Source organism: Rhamphochromis longiceps, linkage group LG14 (assembly GCF_057381845.1).
Source record: "Rhamphochromis longiceps isolate RC_006_pf linkage group LG14, R_longiceps_female_GT1.1, whole genome shotgun sequence".
Taxonomy (NCBI): domain Eukaryota; kingdom Metazoa; phylum Chordata; class Actinopteri; order Cichliformes; family Cichlidae; genus Rhamphochromis; species Rhamphochromis longiceps.
In genome coordinates, this window is record NC_140570.1 from 9,577,499 (window position 1) to 9,588,177 (window position 10,679).

General features: G+C 37.8%; 1 long non-coding RNA gene across 1 annotated transcript; it reads right to left on the bottom strand.

Annotated features, from left to right (window-relative positions):
• Positions 1–5,559: 5,559 nt before the first annotated feature.
• On the bottom strand, positions 5,560–9,711 carry LOC146653548 (uncharacterized). The gene is made up of 8 exons (XR_014907335.1): positions 9,543–9,711; positions 9,027–9,066; positions 8,835–8,881; positions 8,478–8,522; positions 7,059–7,088; positions 6,532–6,600; positions 6,251–6,325; positions 5,560–5,855 (listed from the first exon to the last, which is right to left on the bottom strand). It is a non-coding gene; the product is annotated as an uncharacterized LOC146653548 (long non-coding RNA).
• Positions 9,712–10,679: the final 968 nt, after the last annotated feature.

Consider the following 10,679-nt stretch of genomic DNA (forward strand, 5'->3'; position numbering starts at 1 on the left):
AGGAGTCCAGCTGACAGTGAATGACATTCAGAAGGTTTACGGGGATATTCTAAGCTCTGTCAGCGGCCTTCTTCTTTTTAGACTGCTATTAGATCTCACTGCTGGACAAATATCAATGCTGAGAAGGACGCTAGTGTTCAGCAAGAGAAGGAATAAACTTCTGTAGGGATGGTTAGTGCTGAAAGATTTTCAAGGGTCTCTGTCTCATCCAGCAAATTCACAGAAGAAGGGGAAAGATGAATGCTACAACATGGAGTGAATTGCTCATTATGGCCGGTGCTGCAGTGAATTACACGCCTACCTATATATGTGTTTGTGTTTGTGGGTCCATTACAGTCCATTAGGTCCATATCTTCTGACTTCCCCGCAGCATGTCTGCACACTAATGATCTGCCATCACTTCTGAACCTGGATCCGGCGTTTTGCGCTGGCCCGACCACAGGGACACGTTCCTACGGAAGAGCTACTGCACTTCGGCCCTCCGGCCACAAGATACACAGAAGTACACACAGGCACACTTAATAGATTGGGCTACTTCCACAGACATAAAGACCCAATGTGATAAGCATTGATCTTGGTGTTCGCCTTATAGCACTAATAGATGTACTATGGTCTCATGTTGTTGTTTCCAAATGATCTCCCTGGTTATGACACTTAAAGGGCCAGTCCACTATAAAACCACAGAGATACATCCTTACCCCGCTATCTGCTATCGACCGATGCTGGCATCGTCCGTCATAGAGCTGAAGCTACTCCTCTCTAATACCCTTTACACTGCCTGGAATGATTCCAGTTCTTAAAATAGTGTCGGCAACTTGGAACAAGGTATGGCGCACTATGGGAAAAGGAAACTGGGTGGGGAAGACGAGGGAATATGAGAGGGAGGAAAAATGACTGCGGTGGCACGGATAAAGAGGGCTCCCATTAGGGCAGTGGAGGGAGAAATATTGGCGAGTGTAGCCCCATCCCATTTGTCCTCGTCAGGATCTTAAATAGAATCAGGATCAATTATTCATACGGTCCATAACTTGCAATAAATGTTAGCCGAGACAGTGGAGCGTGGGCCAGAGCGAGGCAGAAAAGTGAGGTTAGAAGGAGTCGTGAAGGCCCAGGTTAACAATTCTGGACAAAACTGCAAATAACCAATTACAGATCAGACCTGGAAGTGACATTCAAAAAGCCCTTTCACTTGTTTGATACGCCCCTTTAAGCCCACGATAAACCTCCAGAACACAATGAACCCCTCAGACCCATGGCAACATCACATCAGCTCGGCATGAATGCGGCTCGAAGTGAAAGCTACCACACACACACACACACACACACACACACACACACACACACACACACACACACACACACACACACACACAGAGAGAGACACACTGACCTCAGAGCTCATCTTTTGCCTCAGAAGCAATGCATTATTGCTGGAACACACAACACGTTTTCAACTCAGCTTGTCGCATACTGACGTACTGATGTCATGCCTCCTTGGAGTCACATTTCAGTCACTGTGTAACCCCTTAGCTTCAGACTGTGACCTGCAGGGTATCAGCTGGCTGAATAAATTAGGAAGAACAATGGAAGTCTGCATAAGTAGGCAGTGGCATAAGGGAGCTCATACAAGCAGGCAGGAGCTTGTGCCCTTTTTTTAATCATTATTATTATTATTATTATAATTAGTAGTAGTTTTATTTTAATTTTATTTCTTTTTGTTTTCTTTGATTTGTAGTTGCTGTTCAGCTGAACAAGTTAAGTACCTGGTTAAGGACAGGAAATGATCATGGTTTGAGGTACCCTTTGTAACCTGTTCACCACAATAACCCGTTTAACCACGTGTTAGAATGCTTGTTCCTCCCATCTGCAATAGTTTGAATATTTAGCCACAGTTTTATGATGTTTACATCATAAAACTGTGGCTTCCACTGAGGCATACAAGGAGGCCTCACGGGATGAGAACTGGTGTTACAAGTGTATCCAGTGTTTTAAGACATGATGCAGAGTGCATCCTGAGCAAATGACTGCATATTAGGAGGGCCTTGTATTACCAGGTTGAGATGTGTTGTATCAGGTTGCTCTCTTTATTAGGGCTTTAAATGCTACAGGTTTGTCAAAGCTGCAATTGCTGGCCACATGGCCATACGTGGATGTCATTTTTCAGTCTACATTGTTACCATGGTGTTGTAGCATATTTGAACATTACCATTTTCTTCTTTGTGTCTTTGTGAACTTTACCAGCAAAAGCACAAAACACAAAGTCTTCAAACAGTTCACAAACTGGGGCCTCTTGGCTGGCACACTCGTGACATGCTCCCATATAACCCCTGCAAAGACCTAATGTGGACTTTTCTGTTCCCTAAAATATGACTGTTGCACCAAGACACACACACACCTGAGATGAAAACATTTGCAGTCAGGCCTCTTTGATGGTATTTATGGTAAAAACGAGGTTATCCTATCAGTTTGTAGTGCCTGGAAGTGGCTCAACATACTCACTGGACTTACTCTTCACACAGCTGTCTGAGTGCTTTTGGTCACTTCAAGCGGAAATTATATTCTTGCTTGATTTTTGAAGTGAAAAGAACTATGTAGGAAGTAAACAGAACTCAGGGCTCTGCAGATAGATTATGTTGTAAAACTGACTTCAGTTTCACTATATCCATTCTTACACTTAAATTTAACCAATTCAGGGCCCTGAGGGCTGGAGCCTATCCCAGCTGACAAAGGGTGAGAGGCAGGGTAGATCCTGGACAGGTCACCAATGTGTTGCAGGGCTAACACAGAGAGACGGAAAACCATTTAATCATTGTCTGTGAGACGGTGGGCTCAATCCCAGTATGTTCTTACTGTGAGGCAACAGTGCCAACCACCGTGCCACCATCTTACGCTCAGTTAACTATAAAAGTATAAAAATATGTTTAGCCTGCAATGTTGGATCATTATGGAATAGTCACTAAGAAGAAGTGTATCAATGTGAGACGTGAACAGCCAAGTTTGCGAGGGGGGGCAAGGACGCTTGTTACTATGGATGCAATTTAACTCTTGCAGTTACTTCTCTCAGTAACCTGAAGCTGCTATGCTACTTTTCTTCAGTTGCAATAATGAAGTGAAATTGTGGAGTCAAAATGTTAAGGCTGCTCTGGAATGACATATATGTATGCTCTTATACATCAGTACAGACAGAACATCTTTAAACACTACTTGTAGTAGATTGATTACATCATTATGAGCGTTAAACAAGTTTTAAATTGGAAATTATTTCACACATTTTTCTGTGGATGTTAACCAGTAGGTATGGGTTTTATTTTGAGTTACAGTTTTATTATAATATTATATTTGCTTTTGCTGAGCTTTCAGTTGACCTAATGTGACATCATAATATTGGAGAGATCCCAACTGTGTACTCATCCAAAAATGAATCCCAAGAATTGATGACTAATTGATAGCGGATAACGGTCCAGCTATGTGCAGTGAACATACCGCCATGGCCGTATAGCTCTCTGCAAGAAAATAACGATTTTGAGTAGCGGTTCATTGTGGAGAAATTGCTTGTTTAGGTTGCCTAAGCAAAAGAATTTCACAGAAATAGATGCAAAGAAAAGACCAGGAAATGTATTTTTCAGTACTGATGCTGTAATTTTTTTTCTTTTAAAAAGGGAAGCTTGTGTTGCAAGGACCTTAGTACTGGAAGTTGTGCCCCAAACAGGCAAATAACAGTTGAAGAAAAAGGAGAAGGAAGCAGGAGGATGGTGGGGGTCAGCTGATCTGTCAGCCAAACAGGAGAGAACTGCTTAAATTTTTCAATATAACACATATTATGCCAAGAAAACAGGGTTTAAGTGATGTGTATGGAGTAAAAGTTTAACATCCCTGTGTCATGATGCATTTTGTGTTTATATTTTTTAAAAAGAAGCACAGAGCTTACTGAGGCTACGCTTTTTATTCCGGGACTGAGAGAAAATATATTAAGTAATAAGTAAGCCTTTTTTTTTTCTTTTTTTTTTAAATTTCTGTAATTACCAATACTGTTACTATTATAATTATTATTATTTTTTATTATTATTATTATTAATACGCCCGTATTTTCTATGCTCGGTCCTCAGATGGTTGAGGCTATGTTTGAAAGATAAAGACACTAGAGTGTGTTCCTGAGAATATATATATATATATATATATATATATATATGTATATATATATATATATATATATATATATATATATATATATATATATATATATATATATATATGTATGTTTTTTTTTTCTTTTTTTTTCTTTTTTTTTTTTGTCATAATGGCCAGTCAAGCTTTGGCTAGTTGATGATACCTACTCTGTCCCATAGCTGTAAATGTCTTTTATTGTTTGTTTCTGTTTGTTTGTTGTTCGTCTTCAATTTAAAAAATGAAAATAAAAAGTCTTAAAAAAAAAAAAAGTAATAAGTGGTAATAAGTGTCTAAGAGCATCTGCTTTAACTCCTACTGCCTTTTCATTAAAAATATGCAGTAAATATAAAACTACATGGACCTATCTGTCTTTAAGTCTAATGTCATTCGTCATGTCTGGGCCCAAACTACGCTGCAGGTCCCAAAGGCAAACGATCACTGTGGGATCACTGAGAGTTGAAAAACTGTCTAAATTCTTTCATCTTTAATAAAATTTAATAAAGTGTGGCTGCTCTACTAGGTGTAACAATTAAGTTTAAAATCCAGGCATCCATGAAAACAGAATTTATTATATTTAATAGAGTTAGAAGTTAGCAGAGAGTTAGCTTGCTAGCTTCCATCTAAATATAATACACCATGTTCAGACTGAGGGATTTTTGAAACAAAGTAAGACATACAGCTCTGCTATCACTTCCAACATAAATGAAGACAGGAAAGTAAACAGCAGGGACATTTGTAGGGTTACTGAAATTTGGCTAGCTGGTATATAATGATGTGCTACGTGATCGCTAGCAACACAGCTATGTTAGCTTAATAAATAGTGAAGGTGGAGCTTCTACATTCATTGAGGTGGAGGATGAACGCTAACCTTTTTCCACTCAATAAAAGTTAGCGTGAGGGTTCCTGACGGTTAGAGACAAATGCAATTGCATGGTGGGATGCTATAAATGGACCAAACTTCAGCCAGGAGAACAACTGAGATAATCCATCCACAATATGAAGTTACCGTAGTCTTTAATATACTGCTGCATCGGCTGGGCTGTAGTTATGTCACAATCCCATACGGTAAAAAAATATATTTTAAAATACATTTTGAAATATATTTCAAAATATACAAAAAATGGCCAAAAAATATATGTGCTAAAATACATTTTAAAATATATTTATATATTTAAAATGTATTTTAGCACATATATTTTTTGGCCATTTTTTGTATATTTTGAAATGTATTAATAAAATATATTTCAAAATACAATTTAAATTTATTTAAAATCATTCAAAAAAATATAAATTTAACCCTTCATATATTTCTAAGAAAACACATTCACATGTAACATCTGAAAGAAATCTTTATTTGATGTTTAAAACATACATATAGCATATCAATCAAGCAAGGAATATTCATTTTATAAGTTTATTCTCATTACATACTCAAACATTCTAAAAGAAACACACACACATATACATATATGTGTGTGTGTGTATATATATATATATATATATATATATATATACACACACACACATATGTGTGTGTATGTGTATATGTGTGTGTGATTGTATGAACATAAGTCAGCATACTTAAAATGTAATTTCTTTTCCTTTTCCAGCAGTCTCAGTTCCCCCAGCTTTCACGGCAATCCTCAAAGCCCTTCTGGACACGCTGGGAAACCCCTTCCTTACCGCCACTGTAACAAACAAAAGTCACAGTTCTATTACTTTTATCAGAGTTAAAATAAAAATGTGATTTATGTTAGCTGGCTTCATTTAGCAAACAGATATTTCTGTTTATATAGATACAAATATTAATACAGATATATTTTACGCATAATTTTACCTCTTTTTTTTCCTAGATGGGAAGTCTATCCAGTTCACATTACAGTAATGCTAACACCCCTTTTGGTCGTCTCTCCTTACCTTCCAGCATTCATAAATCTGTTGACCTTCTTTGTCTGAGACCAACCACTACAATGCATTATCACCTATTTGTATTGGTAACTTACTTTACAACCTATTTTAATGGTTGCAAAGTAAGTTACTTGTGCTGTATGCAATTTTAGATACACAGAAAGTCTTCACTTACTATATATGGCTGTCATAGTGTCCTTATCAAGGGCAGTTCTTCACTCTGCGCCGATGTCCGTTTTGCTCTGTCCTCCTATAAAAAGCATGAACATTTGAGTGTTTGACTAGTTTTAGATTTCCAAAAATTTGATATTTGTACAACTAAACATTTGAACTACAATATATGCTATTGAGCGATACTTTTATGGGTAATTTTTGGTAAAGAAACTGGTGACAGAGTTGTAGGCTTTTTAAAGTACTATTAGCTAACCATTTGAACTGACTTTCAAAGCTGATTACCTTTTAAATTGCTGTGGATCAAAACCTCCAGTGGGAAGGCGGCCATTAGAAGAACACGCACCATTGAACCTGAAAATAACAAAAACAAACAAAAAACAGAACAATATATAAGAGTCCGGTAGGGTAATAAATCTCTTCTGAAGCAATATAGTTCATTTTGGGTGAAAAACAAAACATTCCTCTAAAATATATATACTGACATCAGCAATCAACATCATGATTGTAATTATTTCCTTTTTAGTACATCTGCTGTTTGCATGTGTCAAGCACTACGACTGTATCTATGCATATAAATTCACCATATATATCCAGCAAAAATGTTTTGTTATAGTCAAAAGGAAAACAAACAAAGGCATTCAATCAGAGGTGAGAAATTAATTGGGAATATGAATTATAGGTGAACTATTCTTTACCTACTAGCAATCAAGCTTCTTTAACCAAGAAGCTTGAAATATTTGAATGTAAAATAAAATAAATAAATAAATAATAATAAAAATAACATGATGTAATTAAAATGCACAACTTACATTAAGGAAATCTGCATTTGTATCCACAGGCTAAAAGTAAAACAGTAAATGTGTTAGTGATAGTACAGGTATTTGTAAAAAAAAAAAAAAAAAAAAAGAGGCAGTAACTGTGACTGTCATGGTCCCTGTGCCTCCCCGGCCAGCCCAGTGTGGCCACAAGTGTTTGTTGTTTTTCTCTCACTCTGTCTCTCCTACCTGTCTGCCTGGGCGGAGCTCTGATTGGGCTCCTGCCCTTGGCCCACGCACCTGCAGCTGATCTCGAGCGGATTGCAGTTCTCTGGCTCTTAAGGCTGGGGCTCTGAGCTGTTCGTCGCTGGAATATTGAGTAACTCTCGTTAGTATTGCCTGGCTTCCTTGCGATTCTACTGTTCCCGTGTTTGCCTTCGACTTACCCTCGTCTGTGTAAACAGGTTTACCTGGATCAGCCCTTTTGTGACCCCTGGACCCCGTGAGTAGGAGAGTGAGCTGAGCTGCTTGTGTGGAGACTGTTTGGACGAGGAGCAGAGCGAGTGTGAAGAAGTGTGTCTCCCCAGCCAAGTGATCCCCGGGACCCTGGTGTTTCCCCCCCCCTTCACGTGTATATAGTGCACCAGTGTGATTAATAAAGTGTCGTTGAACTGTGCTACCTCAGTCTGCGCCTGAGTCCGTTCCACTCCCGTGACAGTGACGCTTCTAGTGGGATGCTAAATGCAGAGATTTATATTTACAGTATAATACTGCATGTACGGGTAACTGTGTTGTGAACTGTAACTGAATATTAGAGAATCTCAGAGAAATTAAATGTATTTATTTTTTGAATTTATCAATCATAAAACCGTCTGTTTTGAAGGCCTGTTACGATAGCGACTTTTTGTTGGTCGGTATATTGCCCCATAAACAATTGCGACAAGTTATGTCATTGTCATTTTAAGACCATTTTATGTCTTTGAATGTATAATCATAATATAACACCATAATAATGCAAGATCTACACACTTTCAATTGACAAACCAACATCTAATTCTTAAAGTATTTAGATCATTGAAATTAGGAATCAAAATATTAGATACCTTAAAAACTTGAATAAATAGTAAATTTTCTAACAAATAGAAAACAATGTTATTTAATGTTATTGTTTTGTTATCATTATATTTTATTTTTGTAAATATAATGGCGGATAAATTACATCATCAACAATTATTGAGGTCATGTACATGTATTGTGTGTTAAGTCGATATATCGATTATTGTGATAGGCCTACTGTTTTGGTATCATAACGAGCTTGTCAAACATGCATGACCACTAAACAATGTCTAAGCAGTAGTATTGGTCTGAATGACAACAAACATAACTAGTGTTTTGGAAAATCTGTTAGAAAACAGTTATTTCAATAATTATGATTAGCATGTGACACAGACACCGCATAAAAAAGGGTGGTACTTTAGGAGGATGGGGGAGGGCAGCATGAGGTTGAGACTTTGACATCTGTAAAAAACAAATTCATGTATTACAAACAAGTCACTTAAAAATACATTAATGTGGCAGACTGTTCCCTGTTCAGTTGCAGTGTATAAGTACAATCAGGGCTGTCACAACAATGGGGTGGGGCCAAGTGGCTGCAACCCTAGGTACAATGTGCAGGTATATATAATTACATATAATATATGTGAATAAAGCAAGAATCTGTTTAGGTTAGTCACTGTGCTGACTGATGCTTGCTAGGTTTATATGATTGCAAACTGCACAAAAACAACAACAGCAACAACATTAATGACAATGACAAACAAAATTACTTACATTTATGTAAATCTCACATTAGGAAGATCTGCATTCGATTTCATGGGCTGAAATAAATAGGCAGAAACATTACTGCTAAAAAAATAAAAAACAAAAACTCTAAAAAGCCTAAAAATGACTTTAAAAGCAAGGAAATGTGGAACATTGTAATTAGCGAACATTAATAAAGCATAACTGTTCTTTGTTTCTAACCTTGGTAAGTACTCTGTAGCCAGAAGGAGAGGTAGGATTTCTGTGAAAGCCAAATTAAATGTGAATAGGCTTTGATAGTTATTGAGAAGGCAGAATAATAAGAAAAGGCAAAAGTACGTCACAATATAATTAATTAAGTTACATATTTTGATTACCAAATTATGGAAGCGTGGAGCTGCCACCCAGGCAAAAGAAAAATAGAGCTGTATCACGTTATGACGTGAAATGTTTATTGTTCTAACATTATGCTTTTCATGTTTGTATAATATAATATCACGTTATTATAATATACATAATTGTCACGTTCGCACAATATTGTACGGACGTGATAATTATGTACATTTTTCGTACAATGTTGTTCAAACATGTTGTTCAAACATGATAGTATATTGTTAGAACGATAAACTTTTCACGTTATAACGTGATATACTTATATTTCTCTTTTGCCTGGGTGGCAGCTCTACGCTTCCGTTCCAAATACACGAGAATAAAGTAATATTATATGGGAAAAGGCACCTGCTAGCTTGATGATGGAGGCTTCTTAGACTGGCCACCCGCCTTGGCTTCTTGTCGCCACTCCACGAAATAAAGGTCCGTTTCCTCCATGCCGGCTAATTATTCATCCTCATTAAAATCTCGTATATGTTCAGTTGGCAGAATTGAGAATTTTACATCTTCCAACCACTTAATTAAATCACTCATATGTGAGTATGAAGCAGGGATGGCTGATTGCTACTTTGAATTTGGAAGCTCTGCTCAAAACCTCCATCAACATGTCCCTTGTATACCCACCCTGGCACAGAGACACAAGCCCGAGGCCTGAATTATCACACAGAGACAGTTCTGGTGATAATTGACTGAAGGAATGCCAGACACTTACTGATGAACATGGAAAACACTCCACAGTGCATCTCCAAATGGCTTTAGCGAGCTAATGGCGGTGTGGGAAAAATGAGCTCACATAAGGCAGGGGAGGTAATGTAGCTTCCAGCTCAGCTCATTTTCTCCAAACGAAAGAGATAATCTGGACCCCCCGAAGGCCTCAGAGATTGAAAGCTCCGCAAGCGGAAAGGCCAAATAACTAAGAGAAATTAGACGGGAACCTGGCCCAAAGTTTTCTCATTTCACTCCCCCACCTAGATCAGAGTCCCCGACAATGCTCCTACAGTGAGGCATAAACTCCAGATAACTAAATTAACCTATGTTTTCCTCCATTCCTTCCACATTTCACTTATGTTTGCCTTCCTTTCCTTGTTCCCACAATGCTTTCACATCGCTTTTTCTTCAGTCATTCCTGTCCTTTTCACCATTTCTCTCAGTAACACAGGACAGAAATGCAGACTGTTTGTGACAACTGGAGCACTTTTCATACCCAGATGGACTGGCAACCAACTGTCTCAGCACAACAGACTCTCATTTCCGCCAGCAGCCTCTCCTCTCCTCGATCTACACATGAAATATCTAAGTGAAGTGAATACACTGTTAAATAATGCACACTTCGCATGCAAGAGGTGTCGCAAAGCGAAGCTGAGCTAAGGTTGATTTTTTCCCCCAGTCAGTATAATGATACAGAATGACAAACTATGAAATAAAAGAAAATGACTTGTGCAATAATTGTGTTCTTTGCTAGTGAATTACTTGCAGTACTGACAG